At 43.8% G+C, this 26,184-nt stretch overlaps 1 protein-coding gene and 1 long non-coding RNA gene across 2 annotated transcripts in view; both read right to left on the reverse strand.

Annotated features, from left to right (window-relative positions):
- The window catches only part of Dpp10 (Dipeptidyl peptidase 10), a 655,550-nt gene that overhangs the window by 204,495 nt on the left and 424,871 nt on the right, over positions 1–26,184 (reverse strand). The gene's annotated exons all lie outside the window — the stretch shown is intronic.
- LOC143374597 (uncharacterized) lies at positions 1,873–25,954 on the reverse strand. Its single transcript, XR_013086698.1, has 3 exons — positions 25,923–25,954; positions 25,578–25,635; positions 1,873–2,133 (listed from the first exon to the last, which is right to left on the reverse strand). It is a non-coding gene; the product is annotated as an uncharacterized LOC143374597 (long non-coding RNA).

Below are 26,184 nucleotides of genomic sequence, written 5' to 3' on the forward strand. Positions count from 1 at the left end.
AGTAGGTCACTGTGCCGATCCTGGTCATCCGTGGACGAAAAGGTTTGTGGTAGGGTTGCGCCCACTGCTCAGCTGATCGCAGGTATACGACACCAGCCGAAGGTAAGGATCGCAACGTCAAGTGCATCCGGGTTAACGTACCGAATATTCACTTCACTGCACGGCCACTAACACTGATCACTAAATTTACTTTTCATGGAACGTGTTGTTCCTACGTTATAAAATTGGTGGCCCCGAAAGGGGCCCATTACTGTTAGTTGAGCAGTTGCTCGATGTGACCACCCTCAGCGTCTATGCACGCCTTGCGGCATCATTGACTCCGTTGAGAATAATCTTGACGCCAAACGCCGAATCGTACCCTCGCTGGGGGTTTGGATGTGCAGGTATTCCCGTGCAAACGCTCGCAGAGTAGCACTTGCGTCCCCGTTGTTCCGGGCGTACACCCACAACATCGACTGACAGGATTTTTTCCAAGCAACTTCCTCTACCCCCAAGTAGTTTCTCTCGTTCCATGGTAAAAAGAAGCCTGCACATTTTCGAAACACACGGGCTTTGCAGAAGTGCAACGAACGACCCATCCTACACTTTCACATAAGTCCGCGCTCCGTCCTTTTACTGACAATGTTGTAACGTCCCACGATTTTTCGCGCACTCTTATTCCAAATTCCACAAGTACACCTCGAAATCACTCCACTAAACTCTATGAAACTCAACTCCTACCCCATCTCCTCAATCGCCGATCACCTTGATGTTGCACCCTAGTGGTCAACAACACAAGATGATCGATACAAAACTCTACCTCGATGATGTATCTTAGAGATCCCCATCACGAGATGAGCGATACAAACCTCCACCTCGCTGATATACCTTAGTGGTCCCCATCACGAGATGGTCGTTTCAAAACCCTCTTCGCCTATTCGTCCTACAAGGCACGAATCATTCTTTTAAAAACGAATTCAAACAAGTCCCTCATTACAAAATCCCTCTTAAATAGAGACCAAGTCTCAATCCCCTCTTTACGACTCATGAAGTCCAAACAATCTATCCCCTATTCCTATCAAACACCCGAAATCCAATCGAAGAGTTGAGTATCTCCAAATACCGTTTATAAAAACCCCAGTAACCCAATTACGACGCAATTGGCGTACGTGACAAAAATATGGCTATTAATAGCCATACAGTTTATAAAAACCCCGGAAGTCATACTGCGTCTTATTCCGAAATGTGTCAAGGTCTTTACCGCGCGTCACCCCCGCAATATTCCTGTGAAAACACATAAATACGAGGTCCTGCGAGACCGCGTCCTCTTTCATCGATATTCTTTTGCCGAAATAGCATCAAAAGTATCAAACGGTGTTAAAGATCTTCAACCTCATTGTTCATTCAATCTTAATCAAAGTGTTAAAGATTTATTATTATACTCATCAGTGAGTCAATATTCATTATTCATTCAAATATTAAAGTGTTAAAGCCAGTGTTCAACGCCATCTACTGTAAGCATTTATTACTATTATTATATCTTATTGTTCATCTCCATACTACCAAATTCATTACTGTTAATATATATATATATTCATATTATTAACGTCTATTATCTACATATATATATATATATATATATATATATATATATATATCTTTTCTTTTATACTTTCTATATGTTTTCATATTACCTTATATTAATAACGCTTATTGCATTAAAAAGCTTATTGCTATTCATCTATTATTTTGTATACCATTTTATATATTGCTAATAGCTATATCATTTTTCTCTATTATTGTATGTCATATTCATATTTTCATATTACAATTTATATACATGTTTTGCGCTAACAAATTCCCACGCTTTGTTAAAACGCATAAACCAGGCTAATAAACCGCTTTGTTATTAACCACGTCTCGAATTATTGTGTATACCCCAGAATCATAAGGATTCCCTACGAAATCAAGCTGCCGCATCAGCTGATTCGCGAGAGCGTGCCCAGTGTTTATAAACACACCGCTGCATGAGCCGTGCAATCTATAGAAGAACTAAACGCGGTTTCTTTTATACTAATGCAACAGTAAATCCTACTTCGTAAACCAAAACAAATACGAAGTACCGTAACGGGTGTGCTCTAAATACACATTTGCCTTCCCTAACCCCTCAGTGTGGCGGATTTAGTATTCGTCGCCTGAGTCCTTCTCAAACCCTCAGTGTGGCGGATTTCATATTCGTCGCCTGAGTCCTCTCTAACCCACAGCGTGGCGGATTTCATATTCGTCGCCTGAGTCCTTCTCAAACCCACAGTGTGGCGGATTTCATATTCGTCGCCTGAGTTCCCTCAAAACCCTCTGTGCGGCGGATTTAGTATTCGTCGCCTGAGATTTTTCCTCCTCCCATTGTCGACGTCCCCAAAAGACCTCACCCGGGACGTGACAATGTACCCATTGCTTCGAGGTAGGCAGCAGACACCACGTGTTTCGGTTCGAATGGGCCCGAAGAGAAGAGAAACAGAAAGTCTTCCAGTTGCTATAAAGAAGAAAAGGTACACCACCCCTGTTTCCGTTTTCCAATATCCTGAGTTTCTCGTCAACTACGAGGCGGAACCAGCTAAGCCATAAATTACCCAAAACAAATCGTTCTCTACCGCCGACTCGCAGGACAATACGGTCATAAACCGCGACCATGGCGAAATGCTTTGGCCCATCAGTCTGATTAATTTTAAATACGTCTCGCGGAGAGACACAGGAAGAAAGTGGGTAACTCCCTGACTGCGCGTAGTCCCGCCTGCTTTGTCCTTCCTTCCAATTAAAGACAGGTCCCTTATCTCTCGAATATAAGGGCGCGCTCGAATTTCAAAACAAAAGCACGCGTTGACGTATTCCGTGCGAGAAAAGGTGGGCATGAAGTCCGATTGGTCGTACCCTAAAAAAAATCTGCCCTGCATCCCTCCCTAACGGTCACTGTTTTGAAGAGGCCTTCTTCACAGCCATGTCTCCTCCCCAAGGCCCACTAATTTGAAGGAAACACGAAGCAGGCGGGACTACGCGCAGTAAACGAGTTACCCCCTTTCTTCCTGTATCTGTCCGCGAGGCGTATTGATGTTGGATATTACTTTTTAATTGCTAGTTCACAAAAATTAATCAGGCTGATCGGCCAAAGCATTTCGCCAGGGTCGCGGTTTATGACCGTATTGTCCTGCGAGTCGGCGATAGAGAACGATTTGTTTTGGGTAATTTATGGCTTTGCTGGTTCCGCCTCGTAGCTGACGTGAACTCAGGGTATTCGAAAACGGAAACAGGAATGGAATGCCTTTTCTTCTTTATAGCAACTCGGAAGACTTTCTGTTTCTCTTGTCTTCGGGCCCTTTCGAACCGAAACACGTAGTGTCTGCTGACTATCTCGAAGCAACCGGTACATTGGCAGTAAAAGGACGGCGCGCGCGCTTTTGTGGAAGTGTACGATGGGTCGTTCGTTGCACTTTTGCAAAGCACGTGTGTTTCGAAAATGTGCTGGCTTCTTTTTACCTAAAGACTCTTGTTCTGGTGGGAGTTAACTCATAATGGAACGCGAGAAACTACTTGGGGGTAGAGGAAGTTGTTTGCAAAAAATCCTGTCAGTCAGCTAGCAATTTCGTCCCAGAAATGTTCTCCGCTCAAGAATATTACGCGATGTTCTGGGTGTACGCCCGGAACAACGGGGACGCAAGTGCTACTCTGCGAGCGTTTGCACGGGAATACATGCACATCCAAACCCCCAGCGAGGGTTCGATTCGGCGTTTGGCGTCAAGATTATTCTCAACGGAGTCAATGATGCCGCAAGGCGTGCATAGACGCTGAGGGTGGTCACATCGAGCAACTGCTCAACTAACAGTAATGGGCCCCTTTCGGGGCCACCAATTTTATAACGTAGGAACAACACGTTCCATGAAAAGTAAATTTAGTGATCAGTGTTAGTGGCGGTGCAGTGAAGTGAATATTCGGTACGTTAACCCGGATGCACTTGACGTTGCGATCCTTACCTTAGAGTGGTGTCGTATACCTGCGATCAGCGGAGCACTAGGCGCAACCCTACCATAAATCTCTTCGTCCACCGATGACCAGGATCGGCACAGTGACCTACTTAGTGACACAGGTTTCCGAAAAGGAAGGAAAGGAAGGAAAGGAATGCCCGTAGGGGTGAGTGTTATTTAATTTATTAGTGATTGTTAGGTGTAGAAATAAATTCTGTTCGATTTTATGGTTCAATAACAGTTTGATTTAAAAAATATGAAAACAACTCAATCATCGAAATAATTTCCATTATTGTTAATTACCTTTTGCCATTTTTCTGGTAGCTTACAAATATCACTGCGATAGAAATTCGGTTGCTTTATACCGATTATGTAAATCCAGTCTGAAAGAATTTATTCATACACCTAATATTATTTTTTAAATTTAGTTATGTTGGCCGGAATTAAACTACGGATTTTTACCTCAATAACGAATTATGATCACTTGTCGTACATTTTTTGTTATATTACCTTTTCGTTTATGCCTTATTTGAAAACGAAATTTGCGTATTTCTTGTCCTTTCACTTGAAACAATTATTATTTAAGATTTTGCTTTAAAAAAAAACTGTGTAAAGCGGTTTCCTTCGATGCATGCCGACTTGCTTGTTTGTACCTTCGTAATACAAGCGCAGCCGCCTACTGCATAACCAACGCTACAACGGGAGCTCGGGCGGAAGGCGCGCTCTCTGATTGGTCGGGGTTTTTTGTTAATATCTCGTTAACGAAGCTTCGGACAATATTTTTGCTAAGGAAAAAGTTGTTTCAAATCACCCCCTGAGTCACCCCTTTCAAGGAACTCCGACATTTTTGGGACACCCTGTATTACTTCGGTGCTGCCAATCTGTCAGCGAGTTGCGACCTTCGATCTTAGCCGCCTGGCGGAGAATGCGGGTACTACGCTTTACAAGGGCTAAAGAAATCAGTTAACCATTTCGGACTTATGGCTTTTCGAAAATGTTTTATTTTGATTCCTTGTTAGAAAGAGTTGTCAGTATTTCTCCGTGATCTTTCTAGTCGCATTTTAAAGCGTAAGGCCTTAGCTTTTACATAGACCATTTCAGGTCCACTTCTGGAAACGAAAAATTCATGCGGGACCTGTAGGAACAAAACGAACAAACTTCTATTTGAGAAAACAACTTTTTTGCAAGTAGAACTCAAGGTATTGAAGTATTTTTACATAGGAAAAAGAAGATAACTTCTTGTAACTGTTTGGTTGACCGGATGATCCGTCCTAAAGACCTCCTATGATTTTAGCAGGTTTTCTTTAAATGGCTGTATCCTTCTTAAAAACCACCCTTTTTCGATGAGGTTCGGCCTATTTTAAAGACAAAGAACCAGACTTTCCGACAGAATACATAGAAACTGCAAAAAATATTGTCTGCACTCCGTAGCACTTGACACATATGACGAAATTTTTGCAGTTTGGCACACTTCTCTTTACGGGCGGATTTTACCCCCTGGATACCGATTAAAGCATTGAAAAAAGTAGAAAGTTCAAACTTTGAAATGTCTTTGTTTCATCTTTGTTCATGTTTGAAAATTGAACAAATTTGAAAATATTTATTTCTGCGTTTGACATACAAACGCCCCGTAGTGGTTTGTGGGGGTATGTGTAAATTCGGTTTTTGGGTTTAGAGGTTTAACGTAATATAGGATTAGATGTTTTGTGGTCTTGGGGTTAGCAGAATAGGGAGTTTGACGTTATAAGTATTGTGGAAATAGGATATGTTGTGTTTATATGGCATTTTTAGGGTTTACAACGGTTTTTTGCAATTTACCAAAAACTAGACGTGATGGGCCAAAACGGGCAACGGATTCGGATTCAGCAACCCAAAATACGTAAAGGACGGGTGGTCGCATTTGTGTCTATTAGAAAAACAATTTTGTGGTCCTGTGTTATTTGTTGAGTTTTACTAAAGATTCTTTCATACTCTGCGAAAGTAGCCGGAATACAGAGATATTTCTTGCATAACTCTGACCACGGTTGAAGTTCTTCATTTACTTAAAAACATTATAATATTTATTATTTTAAAACATGGCTGTCGCTGTATAGAGTGTCGAGCAACGCGGATAGCGTCATGATAATATCGATAGCTTTCGATATTGATATTTATTATAATTATCGATATACTATCGATAAATCTCCCCCACTAGTTAGAACCCGCTTAGTATTACTACTCAAGCTTTTACTTTTCACACAGTTTCCTTGTAAACATGCATATACTGTGTAACTTTCATGTCACTTTCCGTTCAATTATTCAAAGTAATGGTGATTGTCAGTTTTTCATTGCTTCGTTTCAATGTACTCTGTGATTGGCGTTGCATGAATGCTGCTTTTAATGAAGCCATTTTTCATGACTAAAATAATTTATTAATGACCATTTATAGATTCATTTACTACAGAGGAGCTGTGGAAGCAATATTGCGATTATGGCGTTGATGATATTAAATATATTAATAGTTGATTCTGTGTCAGAGAAATATAGTTGGTATGGAAAATAGCAAAATAGTAAAATTAGCAATGAGTAAGTAAATTTATTATTTATCACATTTCAGCACCTAAAATTGTAAAATTGTAAAATGAATGCATATATTATTCCAAGTTCATTACACGCTGCATGCAGTACATTTTAAGTAAAGAAGGCAGAAGAGCCTGGAACTCCACATACGCAGACTTGGCAAATTCCATAAGAGCAAATACTCTTACTTTTTATTAAAATATATGAATATTTAATTGTCAAAATTTATTGTAATTTAATTAACTTCCCTTACTCTTTCTATCTTTTCTGTAATATCACACAAATTTTGCCGAAATATCATTGCTGTAAAATCTGCGAACAGTTACGTGATCATTGTTATAAAATGTCCTTAACGTTGCGGAAGAATTGCTATAAAATGTCCTTATCGTTGCGAGACAAATGCTGTAAAATCTCCCAAACGTTGCGGGAGAATTACCTGTAAAATCTCAAAAACACTGCAGGAATATTTCATGCACTATTGCACAGGGGCGGATACAGGAAGATTCCAGCAACATCTCAGAAATATTACCTGCAACGTTTCAATCTTGCACAGCAACGTACCTGCAACCCTTCTGCAACCTACCTGCAACGCAGTGGGCTGTATGGGTACTGGTATGTAATAACCGAAAGGCTTTTAGGGCGTTTTCCCTTCGCAGACGCGAGCTCGAGAAAATGGCTGAGAGCGGCGTATGGGAAAATTCTACATACGTAACAATGACTTATATATTTCCTTGAAGAGAGAGAGAGAGAGAGAGAGAGAGAGAGAGAGAGAGAGGGAGAGAGAGAGATCGCTCTAGTAGCGCGGGTCAGGAATACGTGGGACCCTAGAACCTTCGCACCTCGTATGGTCCGGTGAACTTGGGCGCGAGTTTAGCATTGAACTTGTCCGCGGCCGAGCTTAGGTGGTGTTCCCGTTTCATGACCGTGTCTTGAACGGCCGGGCGCTAGTTGCGTCGTCGGAGGTCGTACTGCCGCTTCTGCGCTTGGTGGGCGCGAGTGTGATGCCACCTAGCCTCTGCGGTGGCGTCCAGTAGTCTGGCTGGCGCGCCATCTACGCGGGTACCTCGCCTGATCCTGCCCCCCCCCCCCGGGCTCGTTGTTGGGCCGATGGACAACTCCGGGTACTTCGGGCTCGCATCCAAAGTTCAGGAAGGTGGGCTTACTCCCCATGGCCACGTGGTGCGCGGTGTTATGTGCGAAGGCGACCTACGCTATCCAGGTATTCTACGTGGCATGCCTTTCCTACCAGCTGCGCGAGTATGGTTTCAATAACACAGTTGGTACGCTCCACCGGGTTGCACTGCAGGGTGTATGGTAAGGTCTTCCGGTGGTTGGTCCCGTAGTCTCGGAGTAGGGCCACGAACTCCCGGCTCTCAAACTCGTTTGCATTATCCGTGATTATCCGGCGCGGGCACTCGAAGCGCATGATGACCCGTTCGCGCACTGCTCGTGTGTGTCCATATCAAAACTACACAGTACAATATTACACATGCAATTTAGCACACATCAGAATAGTGCACAGAAAATAGTACACATACAATTTAGGCCACATGCAGCTTAACACACATTTTATTTAGTGTACAACAGGATAGCACGGTAAACTTGCCGATGAACTGGGCCCTCGCCGATTTCGAGGACCTCCACATATTTTGTCAAGGTCTTCATTTTGAACAACATTTCCCTTCAAACTTTTTGGGAGCCGGATCTTTAGATTCTTCGTTTAGATCGATCTTAAATTCGGAGATATTAATAAAAAAAACTTTCGGCATAATATATTGAAATCTGTTTCACAGCTGATGGTATTAGTATTGGTTGGGGCTACATTAGGGCAGGGGGCGCACGCCCGTTCGCGGGCGCGTAAAGCGTGGTGTCGAAACGATTTGAGCATGTGTTAACTTCGGTAATTGTAATGTTAAGTAAAGTTTTTGGCGAATATCTCCTAAACCAAAGCCGACCGCCATAAAGTTTAAAGTGAAATGTCCAAAATGATGACCTTGACAACAATAGCGATACTGACCCCATCGCGCGATACTTGTAACCGCAATCTCATTTTGAACATCCCCAAAGTCACATCGGTTCGCTACCATGCTTTACGCCCCTCTCCCCCCCCCCCCCCAATAGCAGCCCCAACCAATACTAATACCATCGGCTGTGAAACAGTCGACGGCGACGAGAAGATGGTTCTGCGTGAAATCTTTCTGTGCGCTATCCTGATGTGCACTAAAAAAAAAAATGTGCGTTAAATTGCATGTGTTCTAAATTGTATGTGCACTATCTTCTGTGCACTATTCTGATGTGTGCTAAATTGCATGTGTAATATTGTACTGTGTAGTTTTGATACGGAGCCGTGCCGTAGCCGGCGAGGAGTACATGAGCCCTGCCGATGCCTGTTGCAATACTTTGAACTCGTTGCATTTTTGGCACCGGCGGAAATAGTGGGTGGCATCGCGGAACATCCTAGGCCAGTAATAACGTTGCGCCAGGCGAGTGCGCGACTTGGTGGTGCCCAGGTGGCCGGCCGTTGGTGCTTCGTGTACAGGGTGTTAAAAAAGTATTGTTCACCGCTTGGAGGGATAAATCTACACCCCCGGCTCGGTGGAGATTTGCAAAAAAAATGCTGCAAAATTGTTTATAACATTGAAAATTAATGTTAAATTTTTTTACATCAACATATTCTGCTTGGTGGAAGGAGACAAAATTTGAAAGGAGCCATATGTCGCAAACGAACCGTTTCGTGGGGAAAAATTGTTAAAGATTTCGCAATGATTTGAATGTGTTGAGTTACACGTAGATGACATGGCCTAACACCACTACTTTGCCGTTTGCCAGTCTCTACTACCTGAAGGGTAGTGACCTGGGGTACGTAGCTTCTGGGTTCTACGCAGACACAACACGGCGTTTAAAGGGACAGAAGACCGTGCAAGGTGCAGTGACCTGGCTAGGCCTGAATTAAGTGGTGTTTTCCCAACAAAAATTCAGAGTTGACAGTAACCAGTTAGAATTTTTACCTATCCTTTGCTTTTTCTTAAAGAGGGGGAAAATGCATTACGCATACCCAGGCAGGGTTGCCTGCATTATGCAGTACTCCCCGCTCATAGCGAGATACTCACTAAAAAACCCCTCTTCCTTGGCCTCCTTCGTTTGGCTCCCTAAGCTACGGCCGGGACTTCACTTATCTTTTGCCTACGGACAGTTGAACGGATAGGGCTCAACAATAGATTCGGCTGGTTGACAGGAGGTGTAAACGGTATACGTAGCAATATTTTAGGGAGTGGTAGGGGAGGTCCAATGGAACATAAAAGTCCTATGACATAGGGTCCGATCTGTCACCATTTTACAGTAATAATGCCCTAAAGTTTGCACCATGCGTTTGAAACGGGTAGTAGCTCGCGCTTATTGGTGAGACTAACATATTGAAACTGGGTGTTGACTTCTGATCTTTCATGTAATTCCCAAAGTGGTGTGTTTTTCGGAAGGAAAAACTCTTAAGAGTGATACTCCAGCGACTCGACACAAGGAGATGCCGCGAGGTATCCCGTGGCGAAGACAACACCCCGCGATGCCTCACCGCATGTTTATAGCTTTCGTCCCTCGAAGGAGTTTCAATACCCATTAATCCGGGAGTAGGCGCATATTGGTTCTTTCGACCGACGATTTCATATGTTTTGAAACATGATCCATAGCGTTCGACCGTTTACTTTTTCCTTTGAAGGAGTTCTTGACTTATTTATGTTACGGAGCGACACTTAAGTGTAGGTTTTAAATCATACATTGTTACGCGCCAGTCTTTTCGACCATAGCGCGCCTGCTAACGTTAGTCTCATTTCGTCTGTCGCATACGACGCGTACTGTGTGGCAATCATGGCTGATACTAATTACCGAGAATTCTTATTGAATGAAAACATTGAAGACGAGATCAGTGATTCCGCAGGAGATTCCGATTATGTTATGCAATCCGATCACGATACAGATTCGGAAATTGATTCTGCGGATATAGAGATATCAGATGTAGAAGAGGTATGTACTTTGAGTGAAGGAAACGTAAGTATTTATTCTTTATTTTCAAGATGCAGTTCCTAATCTCAGGAAAATATAAATATTTAATACGTTTCTGAAACCATAAATTTATAAGTATATTTTTTGAAAAACAAATATAAATATAAAATATATTACATAATTGTTATTATTGAAAATTAAAAATCAAGTGATAAATACAAATTGATAAATAGACAATATAATTTTATATTTTGCATTCGCACAAATTTTTATATAACATTTTATTTTTAAAATCAATTACAATGTATCATTTTTATAAAAATAAATTTTTCACAACTCATAATATTATAATACGATTAATCATTTTATCATAAAAAATGAAAATTATTTACGTATAGCGATTCTGAAATAAGTAAAATACAATGTTATGCATTATTTATATTATTTTAGTCATTTTATTAAGTTATTTCTGATTACATTACCATCGGTCGAAATGATCGACATGCGCCTACTGCGTCGTTTTCGCAGAGGTCTGAGGAGAAATGCGAAGCTGGAAGAGTTAGGTTCTTAACCCGGGAGTAGGCGCGCCAAATAACTTATGTTAGTAGGCGCATGTCGATCATTTCGACTAACGTTAGCAGGCGTGCTATGGTCGAAAAGACCGACGCGTAACAATGTATGATTTAAAACCTACACTTAAGTGTCGCTCCGTAACATAAATAAGTCAAGAACTCCTTCAAAGGGGAATAGCTCCACGGAAAAAGTAAACGGTCGAACGCTATGGATCATGTTTCAAAACATATGAAATCGTCGGTCGAAAGAACCAATATGCGCCTACTCCCGGATTAATGGGTATTGAAACTCCTTCGAGGGACGAAAGCTATAAACATGCGGTGAGGCATCGCGGGGTGTTGTCTTCGCCACGGGATACCTCGCGGCATCTCCTTGTGTCGAGTCGCTGGAGGATCACTCTTAAGAGTTTTTCCTTCCGAAAAACACACCACTTTGGGAATTACATGAAAGATCAGAAGTCAACACCCAGTTTCAATATGTTAGTCTCACCAATAAGCGCGAGCTACTACCCGTTTCAAACGCATGGTGCAAACTTTAGGGCATTATTACTGTAAAATGGTGACAGATCGGACCCTATGTCATAGGACTTTTATGTTCCATTGGACCTCCCCTACCACTCCCTAAAATATTGCTACGTATACCGTTTACACCCTGTATATATATATATATATATACATATATATATCCTGGGCGAGAAACTCTAGCCGATCAGCCGTTTCAGTTTTTACCTAAATATGCCAGCTGTAAGAAAGATGCCACCAACAGAGCATTAAAAAGTATTATCCAACATCAATACGCCTCGCGGAGAGACACAGAAAGAAAAGTGGTAGGCCGCTGACTGTGCGTGGTCCCGCCTGCGTCGTCCTCCCTTCGATTTCAAGATGGATCCCTTATCTTTCAAATATAAACACGTTTTCGAATATCAAAACAAGAGGTGGAGAGAAGGTGGCTCATTGGAAAGAGATTGTACACTCCGCGTCAAACTTGTAGAAACGCTATAATTTCCCGCAAATTTTGGTCATTTTCAAATGGCTATATCTCTGCGAAAAATAGTTGCAGAAAATATTTAAGAAACGCATTTTAACGCTTGAAGTTTCTAGTTTCTGAATCAAGCACTCAACATTTTTTATCCAATATGATACTATTTTAACAAGATGAAGCGCAGTAAATGAAGTATCAGAAATTTTTGCCTAGTTTGAACGTATGCACGGGCCACAAATATTTTTTTCCCGTAAACGCGGGAATAATTGAAGTGGTGAATTGACGAAGCGTTCATAAATATCCGAAATTTGCCGGACATTTTTGAAAAGGTGCGCAGAAACATGCGCACATGACTGCAACAGTGCCTGGATAATGACGGCGGTCATATTCAAGCCACTGGATAGGCACGCATGTTACGCGCCATCGACAACGATGTAAGTGTCCTGTGGCTGAGACGAAGGCGCAGGAGGTGAACCATAGAGAACGTTGGTAAGTTAATAAGTTAATATCGTCTAACCTTCACAATTCAACTTTGTTAATTTTTTTCTCACAAAATGGTGCCTTTGCGACATATGGTTCCTTTTAAACTTTTCCTCCTGTCAACCAGCCGAATCTATTGTTGAGCCCTATCCGTTCAACTGTCCGTAGGCAAAAGATAAGTGAAGTCCCGGCCGTAGCTTAGGGAGCCAAACGAGGGAGGCCAAGAAAGAGGGGTTTTTTAGTGAGTATCTCGCTATGAGCGGGGAGTAATGCATAATGCAGGCAACCCTTCCTGGGTATGCGTAATGCATTTTCCCCCTCTTTAAGAAAAAGCAAAGGATAGGTAAAAATTCTAACTGGTTACTGTCAACTCTGAATTTTTGTTGGGAAAACACCACTTAATTCAGGCCTAGCCAGGTCATTGCACCTTGCACGGTCTTCTGTCCCTTTAAACGCCGTGTTGTGTCTGCGTAGAACCCAGAAGCTACGTACCCCAGGTCACTACCCTTCAGGTAGTAGAGACTGGCAAACGGCAAAGTAGTGGTGGTAGGCCATGTCATCTACGTGTAACTCAACACATTCAAATCATTGCGAAATCTTTAACAATTTTTCCCCACGAAACGGTTCGTTTGCGACATATGGCTCCTTTCAAATTTTGTCTCCTTCCACCAAGCAGAATATGTTGATGTAAAAAAATTTAACATTAATTTTCAATGTTATAAACAATTTTGCAGCATTTTTTTTTGCAAATCTCCACCGAGCCGGGGGTGTAGATTCACCCCTCCAAGCGGTGAACAATACTTTTTTAACTCCCTGTACTTTTCGTAGCACCTGGGCGCGCTGGGGTCAAGGAATGCAGAACTCCCACTCTGCCTTGGGTGTAGGCTAGTCGGATCAGGGATGTACCACTGTAGTTGCTCCTGCTAGATTCGGTACTCTGGGTATCGCGCCGGGTTCTCTGCGTAGGGCCCGGGCCAGTGCATCGTACCAGGAGCACCCGGTCTGGGTCGCCAGGCTGTGTATTTCTTCACTTTGGCGGGAGAAAGTGTCTGCGACAATGCTCAGCCTCCCCCCCCCCCCGGGTACTCGACCCTGAAGTCGAACAGCTGTAGTTCCAGGCTCCAGCGTGCCAGGCGGCCAGAAGGGTCATCCATCGCCTGCAGACACTTGAGCGCTTGGTGGTCGGTGAAGACAGTGAAGACGCATCCCTCCATGTAGGGTCGCATCTTGCGAATCCCTCATGCCACGGTCAGGCATTTCTTTTCGGTGAGGGAGTAGTTGCGTTCGGCCGTGTTGAGGGTGCGCTTGCGTACGCGACTTCCCGCTTCTCCATCCAGTTTTTGTGTGAGGACGGCCCCGAGACCGCCCTGGCTGGCGTCGGTCTGCAGCGTGAACAGTTGCTCAAAGTCGGGGCAGGCGAGTACTGGTGCGGTTGCCAGCTGGTGTCGCAGTATTCAAAACGCCTTGTTCGCTTCGCTGGTCCAGGCCCATTTCGAGCGTTTCTGTAGGAGCCGGGTTAATGGTGCCGCCGTGTCCGAGAACCGTGGGATGAACATCCGGTACCACGAAATCGTCCCCAGGAAGCGCCGGAGTACCTTGAAGTTAGTCGGTGGAGCAATTTCCCTTGATGGCGACTACCTTGTCCAGGTCGGTCTTGATGCCCTGGTTCGTTACAACGTGTCTTATTGTATTGGCATTACACAACACTACAGTTATTGCAGTTCCGAGTGAAAGAAGCAGCATTTGTCCGGGTTGAGCCGGAGCCCCGCATCCCGTAGCCAGCGCAGGACAGCTCGTAGGTTCGCAAGGTGTTCTTCGAACGAGTGGCCGAGCACGATGATGTCCTTCAGATTTGCGAAGGCGTGCGTGTCCAGGCTCGGCCCGATGACCTGGTCGAGAAGGCGTTGAAACGCGTCCGGTGCCGAATGCAAGCCGAACGGCACGATCCGAAACTGGTATAGGCCGCAGCCCGGGAAGATAAACGCTGTGACAGATCGGCTATCCGGTACCAGCGGAACCTGTCAATAACCGTTGACCAGGTCGAGGGTGGAGATGAATCTCGCCTTCCGGAGCTTGTCTAAGGTGGCCTAGACTTGCGATAAAGGGTACGCGTCCTTCCCGGACACCCGATTATCGTGTGGGAAGTCAATGCAGAAACGCCGTTTGCCGTTCTTCTTCCCGACCACCACCACGGGTGAACTCCACGGGCTGTCCGACGGCTCGATGATGCCGTCCGCGAGCATTTTATCCATCTTCTCGTTGATGATTGCCTAGATAGCCGGGTGCCGCAGCGTATAGCGGTGCTTAATTGGCTCGGTACGTTTCAGGCGTATGCGGTGTTCGGCCAGGTGGGTGAGTCCGCGGTTTTGTTGGAAGCGGGGCAGCTCGGTATTCAGTAGCTCATTGAGCTGGGTTTCCTGTGCGGCCGTGCAGTTCTGTAGGCCAGGGGTGTCAGTTGCGGCGGCTTCGGCGTTGAACTGTCACTGGTGGGGTCCCACTCGGAGCGGGAGCCCAAGCTTCCGAAGGATATCCATCCCCAATAGTACTTCCTGAGTGAGGGTAGCCATGATGGCGTGCGTGTGCCGGACCCCCAATCCGGCCGCCGTGGCCTTCACGATAACCTTCCCGTCTAGCGGGACCGTGGTCCCGTCGGCCACGGCGGCCTGGAACGACCTGGCGGCCAGTGTGCCTCCGGCTTGATAGCAGCCTGCCGCAATTTCCTTCCTTGCTTTTCCTTGATATAGGAGCGGGAGGAGCTGGAGTCGGCCAGGGCGGTGTGGTGGAGCCAGCCCATATGAAAGTCCAGGAACAGCCTGGGGTCCTCGCCTAGTTGTTCGATGCAGGCGTCCGTGGTGAAGCCGGCCGGGATGCGCCTCTTGGCCCGGCCCCGGGGCCGTTTGCCGTGTCCGGATACTAGCTCAATGCCGGCCCCTTTAATATTTCGCTGAGGCACGGCAAGATATGTTCGGGGGTAAGCTGGTAGCTGTACTGGGGATCCTCCAATCGCTGGAGAAATTCGGCGGCCCCTTTTTCGCCCTCGTAGTGCCCGCTCCACTTCCGGACTCGGTTCATCGGGGTGTTGTTGTGTGCGGTCGGCGGGGTTGCCGGGTTGGTGCATGGTCCTCTCTCCGTTTACTCGGTTTCGTAGTTAGCAGAGGGGCCTCCATCTACGGTGTCGATTTTGCCCATGGTCCGGATGTGGTTGACAACTCGGCGTCGGAGCTGGTCGATGTTGCCCTCGGAGTTTACTCCGAGTGTGTTCGTGGTTTCTACAAGTGTTATGTTCTGCAGCTGACACACCCAGCCAACGGATGTATTCATTCGACTCCTCTTCCTAAGGTCCCTGTTCGCGCGCCAATTTGTGACCCGCTTATTGCGGGGCATGGTGGAAACAGAGGGGAGTTCCTCGCCGGCTCAGTCGGGAATGTCGCGGGTTCATCGAATAAGTACACGTTGGCTGCTGTTTTGGATAAAAGCACTTTATTCCGCTCGGCGAGCGACGTTGGCGGTGCGGCTGGCGGCAGCCTAGCAGCACGTCTTACAACTAACGAAACGTGAGTTATTATTACGCGGCTTATGGCTACGCTTAATCCTAGGCGGTTTACTGGCTAGACCAGGCATGGAATTTAAGTGAACGAAGTGGCCGATTTTCGAAGGCAACGCCTCCTTTCTCCTGCCGCGCGTCTTGGCCTCCGTGGCGGCCTAGGTTCGTGGAGCACCTCAGGCCCGTATTATATGAACCGCGCGTGGCGCATTGGGGCGACACCGTATCAATAGGTTTCCACAACATCCATGGAGGTACCATCGATGCGTTTTTTTTTGTCAGTGGTATCCCCAGTAGGCCTATTCCACTGTGTCGCGCGATAAAAAATGGATTGGAAAAACGTGTTTTACTATCACAATTTTAAATATATTTGGGGAAACTAAATTCTCGCGCACGTTTAGACGTGCTGGGCAAATCTAAAATATTAACGGGGAAGCTGGACGACGTTGTACGCATCAACGTTGAAAGCGAGGAATCGTTTAGCCGTGTGCGCTGTTCTGTCTTAATGCTACGCATTTTCGAGAACGAACATTCGCACAAATACGTTGATTCGAACATGGAGAAAATTCGGAGCACGAAATTCCTAAATTTGGGGTATGTCGATTCTTCCAGTGTTTTGAAGAATTCGGCTCCTTTTTCTTCCCTCGTCTTCAAAGAAATGTGATGCTGAAGATCGCACAGTTCTTCTTGATGCTCGAGGGCTTGTTCCTCGATTTTTGCGGTGAGGGGATTCTCAAAGAGAATTTGATCATTTCTGAGCGAATCAAAGTCAGTGAAACGCTCATCGAACTGATCTATCACCGAACGAAGAATGTGCAAATGATTATCAAAATCACACTCATTGCCGAATTCTTCGAAAATTAAGCTACACGAGGGAAAAAAGAATTTTTTTTCTTCTAACAGCAGATGATTTTGATAAACTACCAGCCTCCTACGAAAGGAATCGACGTGGCTGCACAACTGCGAAATAGTTTGGCCGGGTTTTTGCAGTTTTAAATTGAAGGTGTTTATACGGTTAGTAAGATCTACTATAAGTGAGAATTCTCAAAGGAAACTCGCATCTGTTAATAAGGGGAAATATTCTTCTGCCTTTGAATTTGGATATTCTTGCAAGAAATGGAAGATCTCATTTCTTATAGCAAAAAATTGACCTCCAATAGTACCCCCATGGGTGATGTGGAAACCTATTAATACGGTTTCGCCCCAATGCGCCACGCGCGGTTCATATACTACGGACCTGAGGTGCTACACGAACCTAGGCCGCCGCGGGGGCCAAGACGCGCGGCGGGAGAAAGGAGACGTTGCCTTCGAAAATCAGCCACTTCGTTCACTTAAATCCCATATCTGGGCTAGACGGCTAGTTCGATTCCCGTGGAATTGTCAGTGCTGGATCGTCAGTGCTCGGATTCCCGAATCGCGATTCCCGCTGATGTAGCGACCAGGGACCGGGCTCACTAGCGGTCAGGCGGTAAGACATTCGGCGCACTAGGATTCCCTTGGAGGAGCAAGAGATACCAAAAAGAGAGCTTCTCGCGCCACGACTAAGCACGTATGGCGAAGCCACTGAGCAAGGTGATTACCGTCGCTCGCAGCCCCGGTTTTATGCCCCGCGGCACGCAAAACTCCCGCGAGAGCGCTTATGAAGGCTGCGGCACGAGTCAGACTCTCCGGCTGTCGAGCGGGGTGGGGGAACTCTCCCGTGCGACGCGGGCTTGCCTCGCGAGTCGGTGCGCGAGGGGGGGGGGGTGTCTTAGTGACGTACGTCACATGCTTATTGCATCTGTATATTAATTTCTATTTCTAATACTCACCTATTTCAACTCCATATATATTGTTCATGCTCATTTTTTATATATACATATACGTGCTAATGCTCAGTTTCCTACGTATTATTATATTAACTCTACCGCTATCGCATTTCACATTAATAGTGCACGGCAGATTCTTCTGCGTTCTACTAAATAAACGCTCTTATCTTGAATAACGTTTCGATTTATTGAGTTGATCCTTCGCTCACGCGGAGATTCCGAATCGTTATAAGCCATTGCAACAGCTGATCACGTTTCGCGAACGCCGAGATTTCTTACAGTGTTTATAAGACTAACTTTTGCATAGGCCTTACGCGACCATACGTCTAGACATACTTCGCAGAAATATTACGTGTGGATATCGTTATAACTTTTTCAAAAAGCAATTCAACCAAAATCTGAAAAAGCAGCTGAAAGCAGGGTTTCCACGTTTGCAAACCATATTTTCAAAATATCGATACGACTATTTTTGCCGGAGTTATGACCATGTGAACTTGCCCCTATTGTTCGGGTTCCTATAGGTGTTCCATTTATTAATGAGAGGAGTGTAATACGTGTTTAGTTGGGGAATTTAGAGAGTCGTTCCCCTAGATTTGGAATGGGTACTGACTTCCAAATGGGAGCTGAGGTGCCGGTGAAATCGGCCACGGTTGTTGATTAGGGTGGAGTGAAAAAACCTTTTTTTTTATAATCAAATTCTAATAGTGCGGAAAAGTTGCCTACTTGGCCCAATAAAACGTGTAAAAAATTCAGCTTGATCGGATAATTTCTTCTGTGTGCACCAAAGGCCTTAACTTTCAAAATTTTAGTACAAAATTTAAGAAAGTTGAACTTTCTTCAGCTGATGGATTCTACCTTTTTTTTACCCAGGACTATATTTGCTGCGTAAATGATGCAAAGAATCATCCGTGGTTGGTTTCGGAACGATAGGCATGGCCTGTCGGCACTGTGAACTATCAAAAAATACAGCTCTTCGCTCACTTTCCTAACGGAAAATAGGACCCAGAACCCACCACTGGAGGTAGCTGTACGTCGGGCTCCTTGTTTTTGTGTTGTTTTTTGTATTTTATATATATATTTTTTAAATAATTTTATTGCTTTTTATAATGTTTTTTCATATTTTTATTTGTCGGAATGAGAAACTGCGCTTTTTATAGCTGTTATTGGTGTGCAAACTTTATAACGAGAACTGATTCTTCGTTTCAAATTTTGGCATTGACTGACGGGATAACAATGTACACCGAATGAAACCATCCCTTGCATCGCTACCGCACACTTGACAAGATGCTTCGGTCACGAGTTTCACCATGCGTTCGACTGCAGTGGTGTGGCAGGGATAATTAAGAAATTCCCAGTCTAGAAACAAGCTGTTGCTCGACAATTTTTCTGATAGCTCCTGATTAGTTACTTTATTCAAAATTGGAGGTGAAGTAATTCGGACAGAGGACCAATCGATTATTTTATAATAGTCGTCTGCGGAGAAGTTGATTTCCGCAACTGCACGAGGTAGTAGTTGTTCATGACTTTCATCTAATTCTCGGGCTTGCAAAATTTTGCGTAACGCATCTAGACGGACTTCACGCCTTTCACCCGTCATCATGGAGATGAGAACATTTTCCGCGAATGCGAAGAAAGCAGTACGGGCAATTGTGGCATCAACCACGAGTAAGTACTTTTTTGGTAAGTACCGTGACTGTTGAATGGTATTGAAAAGGTGCTTCGGCCCGTCTTTAATAGAGCTGTTGCATCTTATCGCAAACCACATCGGGACATAAACCTTATGTATGTACGTGACAATATCTTTCAGCTCTATCGTTGGTTTTTCAGTGGATATGTATAAACGTAGTATTCTATTTGCACAGGTCAGCCAGCGAGCGTGGTTAAGGATACTTGGGTTACGACAGCTGAGGTCAGGCGGGCAACTACCGGATTGAATTGCCTTAGAAATGTTCAGCAAGTACTTCTGGTCCTTACTCAGATCTACAGGTTCCACATTAGGTAAGGAGCATTGAATGGCATTATATGAAACAACTGGGAGGCTTTCAACGTTTTTAAGTCGAACACCTATAGGCCCAGCAAATGACTTTGGCCCAGATGTGCCTCCATCAATAAACTCGAAGAGACTCCGAAATGGAAGCTTGTTAAAGTGAAGAAGGCATATTATCCAATGAAGCGATCGACCAAGCTTGTTTTCAAGGCACCTAATTACACCACCTTTTGCTCCCGTATTCACAACAGTGCCATCACACCCTACGACTACAAGCTCGTTTAAATCTGTTTCCTTCAAGACCAATTCGTAAATGCTATCGCAAATATCCCGTGGACTCCCTGATTTCGGTACTACGTGTCCTAAGTACCTTGATCCAGGTTCAGGTATTATTGAAATGTGCTCCTCTTTTACAGTGCGTCGATAAAGCTTTGCTCCTTGTTTGACCTGAGTGAGTGTGTCGTCTCTTCGACCATCAAAGTATAGTCCTCTAGGTGGGGTAGCATGTTGTTGCGCTTGTAATTTCACCTGTTCCCGAATCTTATACTTTTCCTGCTTATTTTACTTCGATCTGTAACTAGTTCGGAGGCATCTGGAGATACTAGACCAACATCTTTAAGCACTGAAGTAGCTATCATCGTTGTCGCTCTATCACTGACACCATACCTTTGACTAGTAAGTGCCGTCTCTTTCAAATTCACTCTTATTTGAAAAGGCTTTGGTGGTGCTGAGTAAGGGTCATCAAAATCACTCGATTCGCTTTCTGAAATTTCAGATTCAGATAAACATAGTAAAGGTTGTCGACTAGTGGAAGAGGAAGGTTCATATTTTCTTATGACGGTTAGCTCTGTTTATAAGCTTTATTGTTTCAGGAATGTCAACGCCTCCGATGCGACCGACTCGGTCCCCTCGCTGGTCAAGAAGAAAAGATTGTTCCTTCTGAGGAACCTTTCGATTCTTCGGACAAGAACAGGACTGGAAATCACGGCATTTGCAAGCGGCAATGTCAAATAAATAGTTGGCAGTTGCTTTGAAACAATCAATTTTTTTTCTGTAAGGCTGAGCTTTTGCCGGCCTTGTAAGTGTACTTTATGACCTTTCTGTATTTTTTATGGTACTCTGTGATTAGTTGTACGACGCGTGTATACGAAACAGAAGGAATAGATGCCTTTCCATAAAGACTGATAACCTTGTTCGCTACCCTCTCAACAATAATTGAAAAGGACGGTTCTCTGTTTCCACCCGAATCAATACCCAAACTACGTCTCTCATGAGCACAGCATCTGAGTACGTCCTCATACGTGGGGAGTTGAGTGAGCCCTAAATCTTTTGGATTGCCAAAAAGGGGACAGACAAAAGTCTAGCGAAGAGAGAATTTTGATTGAGCCATACTTAAGGGCGGGTGAACAACGCTCGGACAACGCTAAGTTCTGGGGGCTATCGACGCAAGATCAACCTTGTCTGTTGACAAGGCGCGGCAAGTAGTACTGTAATTTCACCGTACCGTAGAGGCAGGCGCGCGGGAGGATGGTGGGGGGAATGCGTGAAGGTGGGAGTAGTACTCAACCCAGGCAGTCACTGTAATCTACGACCACTCAGACGACTTTTAGAAAGTATAGCGAAGGGCTGTATTTTTTGATAGTTCACAGTGCCGACAGGCCATTCCTATCGTTCCGAAACCAGCCACGGATGTTTCTTTGCATCATTTAAGCAGCAAATATAGTCCTGGGTAAAAAAAAGGTAGAATCCATCAGCTGAAGAAAGTTCAACTTTCTTAAGTTTTATACTCAAATTTTGAAAGTTAAGGCCTTTGGTGCACACAGAAGAAATTATCCGATAGAGCTGAAATTTTTTACACGTTTTATTGGGCCAAGTAGGAAACTTTCCCGCACTATTAGAATTTGATTATCGAAAAAAAGTTTTTTTCACTCCACCCTATTGTTGATCCCACATAGCCCAGGTCTTATTCAAGCGGCCACAGATGGAAGCCGGGAAGCCGGTTAAAGCATCCTCAGATGCAAGCCAAAGAGCTGGTTAAAGCATTCCAGATAGACACCAAGGTGCCTGCACAAGCGACCTCGGATGGGGGCCAGGATGCTAATTAAAGCAACCTGGGTGTAGCTTTCACGTTGCCTATTCAAGTTGCCTAGGATGGAAGCCGAGTATCGTTCTTCCGCTGGCGGTTAGTGCACTGCAGGATGGATACGGTCTCGACCCTATTTGAACTCGGAATGACTCGAAATGAGAAGCGAAGTGAAGTCCCTCTGCTGGCGGGTCTATATTTATACGCATTTGCGGAACTTGGCCCGCGCCAATGAGTTGTTGCACTTTACCCGCGCCAATTAGGATTTGATCTGGCCCGAACTGATCATCGTACACTGCGCATGTGCACGCGATCCGTACTCCAGTCGCTCCGCAGATCGACTGATAGCGCGCATGCGCTCGCGGGACACTTTGTTCTTTTACTTGATGATAGGTCGCACGCTGTTCGCACGGACTCTCGCGTGCGCGGTACGCTAGCTTACTGCTAATACAATATAGTGTAGTATAACATAACGTAGTATAAAGAGAATGCTGATTATAATAATGATAGAAAAGACAAAATCGGCGACGATTTAGCCTGCGTTTGTTACAACCCTGACAGCAAGATACAGACACTATCTGATGTCTGTACCTCTCCGAAGAATAAATGTAACAAATTATTAAATATAAACGTAAATGTATATGTAACTGTAAATGTAAGTGTAAGTGTGGGTGTGGGTGTGGGTGTGGGTGTGGGTGTGGGTGTGGGTGTGGGTGTGGGTGTGGGTGTGGGTGTGAGTGTGAGTGTGAGTGCGGGTGTGGGTGCGGGTGTGGGTTAGGTCTGGATGTGAGTGGAGTGTGAGTGTGAGTGTAAGTGTAAGTGTAAGTGTAAGTGTAAGTGTAAGTGTAAGTGTAAGTGTAAGTGTAAGTGTAAGTGTAAGTGTAAGTGTAAGTGTAAGTGTAAGTGTAAGTGTAAGTGTAAGTGTAAGTGTAAGTGTAAGTGTAAGTGTAAGGCTATAAATAAGAAAGTATTGTCTAAAGTTTTTATATAGTGTTTGTATATCTAAAGGAACAAATAAGAGTGGTAAGACTTATAAAAATAGATTTATTTCTTTGCATGTTTAAGCGCCAACCCTAATCTACAGGTCGACTGTAGTATATTTTTTGTAGGGTATTTTTTTAAAACTTTTCAAGGTCACCTTCAGTTTTTCAAATGGAATCGTATACTATTTTTCGTCAATCTTTTTGCGGACAAAAAGACAAATTCGGCAAGTACTGCGAGTTTCAGAATAGCATTACTATCACTACAAAGTAGATTATTAAGGAGGGAGACCACTGTAAAAAATAGAAAAATCGATTTTTTCTTTTTCACACTTTTTGAGAGACATACGTTTCAAGAATGTTCTCTCCAAATTGTATGAAAAATTTGTAAAATTGACGGAGATAATGTATTTTCCGCGACGGTGTGTCAAGCGCACGACTGATAAGGGAAGTTTGGCAACTCGGAAATTCAGAAAATTATTAAACTCGGTGTGAAAGTAGAATAGTTCTTCCGTAACGGAACCCTATTTTTAATCGATTTTATTCAGCTGCGATCCTCTGTTTGTATGTTTGCTTGTATATATGGTTCAAATCTGGCAACTCAAATTTAACCCACTTCCAACTTTCCAATTGTCTTGAAACTTTGCGGGCGTGTGTAGTTTGGATGACACTACAATATTTTAAACAGAAAATTAACCCCAAGTGGGTGAAAAAATTAACCAGTCATCAATACATATAACCCATAACCACAAATCCAGAGGACTTGAAATGAGCCACTCGCGTTCTTTACGAAAACGACAAAAAGCTTCTGCGTTCGGGACACCAGTCGCATCGCGATTACCGAAAATACACAATCCCATCAAAAACATTTCATGTAAAAAATGTAGCCGAGTCTCGTGACTCCTTTACCCATACAAAGTTGTGAGATGTCATGTAGAACCGAGTCTAGCGCTCTAATTAACTCTGACACATTCATTCACAAATCACTCCAAGGCTACATCTTTAATTAAAGAACATTTTATGATTTGGCAATTCAGCAGCACAGGGAAGTTATTACACCTTACAATGTTATGTAAAATTAAGTTCACGCTATAAATACATATAGTTCCTGTAAAAATATTATTTTATGTAATACTTTATTAATAAACGTGAATATTAAAATGTAAGCAACTTCCGTCACATTCTCGTTCTGCGTAATTGCCAAGTCACAAAATGTTCTTTAACTAAAGAAGTAGACTTGGAGTGATTTGTGAATGAAAGTGTCAGAGTTAATTAGAGCGCTAGATTCGGTTCTACTGTGATGTCCCACTATTTTTCGCGCGGTCCTATTCCAAAAATCTATTAGTAAACCTCAAAACCACTCCACCGAAGTCCCTGAAACTCAACTCTTACCCCATCTCCTCAATCGTCGATCACCTTGATGTTGTACCTTAGCGGTCCCCAATACAAGATGATCGATACAAAACTCCACCTCGATGATGTATCTTAGAGATCCCCATCACGAGATAATCGTTACAAAACCCCTTCGCCTATTCGCCACATGAGGCACGAATCCTTCCCTTTAAAACGAATTCAAACAAGTTCATCGTTACAAAAACCCTCTTAAATCGAGACCACGTCTCAATCCCCTCTTTACGACTCACAGAGTCCAAGCCAATCTAACCCCTTTCCTATAAAACACCCGAAATCCATACGACGAGTTGAGTATCTCTTTTCGCAGTCATAAAAACCCCAGAAACCTAATTGTGATGTATATTTGGCGTACGTGACATAAATACGTCTATTATTATTACGTATCAAGGTCTTTACCGCGTGTACCCCCCGCAATACTCCTGTAAAATCTTATAAATACGAGGTCCTGAGAGGCCAGAGCGATCATTTTTCTGTCACGAAAGTCCGTGAACGACTAAATTATATTACGAAAAGTTTATAATTGGATGATTCCAGAAGTGTTCAAATCAGTGCTCTACGGCAACTACCGTAAGCAATTATAATTATTAATATTGTTATTCATCTCTATACCATTGACTATTATTATTTTGTCTATCAAAGCTTATTGCGAACCTTCATTATTTTGTATTACTAACGTTTATTACCTACATATATATATTCTCATTAATGCTTTCTTTGTGTATATATATTTTTTGCAATACTATTCTTATTGTTTTCCATGTTATATTGCATTCTAAAGCTTATTGCGATCATTTATATTTCATATTAGCAACGCTTATTGCTTCTATAATAATCTCATTTGCTTATATCTATGTACTTCATATTCATATTTTCATATTGTGATTAATTACTATCTATATCAATGTCATGTGCCAATGCTTAAAATCCCAAGCATTATTAATAAACCGCTTATTTTTAAATCACGCTTTGAATTATTGTGTGCACCCTTTGGTTACAAAGATCCCAAACAAACAGGCTGCCGCAACAGCTGATTTCTGTTAGTGAACGCGAGACGCTTACTCTGTTTACAAACATACTATTGCATGAGCCGAATAATATAACGGTAAATCCAATTACCGAGCCAAAACTAAAATAAGACCTAACAGGTGTTTCCAGGGTGTGTATTCGCCTTTTAAAACCTTCCCTGGTCGATTAGAGTGACGGATTTAATATTCGCGCCTGATCCCCTTCAAAATCCTCAGAGTGCTGGATTATAGATTCGCGCCTGAATTCCTTCAAAATCCTCAGTGTGCTGGATTCAAGATTCGCGCCTGACGTTCCTCTCCTTCAAAACCCTCAGTGTGCTGGATTCAAAATTCGCGCCTGACGTTCCTCTCCTTCCAAACCCTCAGTGTGCTGGATTATAGATTCGCGCCTGAATTCCTTTCAAACCCTCAGTGTGACGGATTCAATATTCGCGCCTAAGTTCCTTCCAAACCCTCAGTGTGACGGATTCAATATTCGCGCCTAAGTTCCTTCCAAACCCTCAGTGTGACGGATTTAATATTCGCGCCTGGTCTTCCCCCAAAAATCTGAGAGTGCTGGATTTTAGATTCGCGCCTGTCTTTTTCCTTCCCCATAGTCATCGTTCCTAAAGACCTCACCCGGGACGTGACACTACATGACATCTGACAACTTTTTATGGATAAAAGAGTCACGAGACTCGGCTACATTTTTTACATGAAATGTTTTTGATGGGATTCCACTTCCTTTTGTAAGTGAACAGGCTATTGTATTGGGCGTATA

The sequence above is a fragment of the Andrena cerasifolii genome, chromosome 11 (assembly GCF_050908995.1).
Source record: "Andrena cerasifolii isolate SP2316 chromosome 11, iyAndCera1_principal, whole genome shotgun sequence".
Lineage (NCBI taxonomy): Eukaryota > Metazoa > Arthropoda > Insecta > Hymenoptera > Andrenidae > Andrena > Andrena cerasifolii.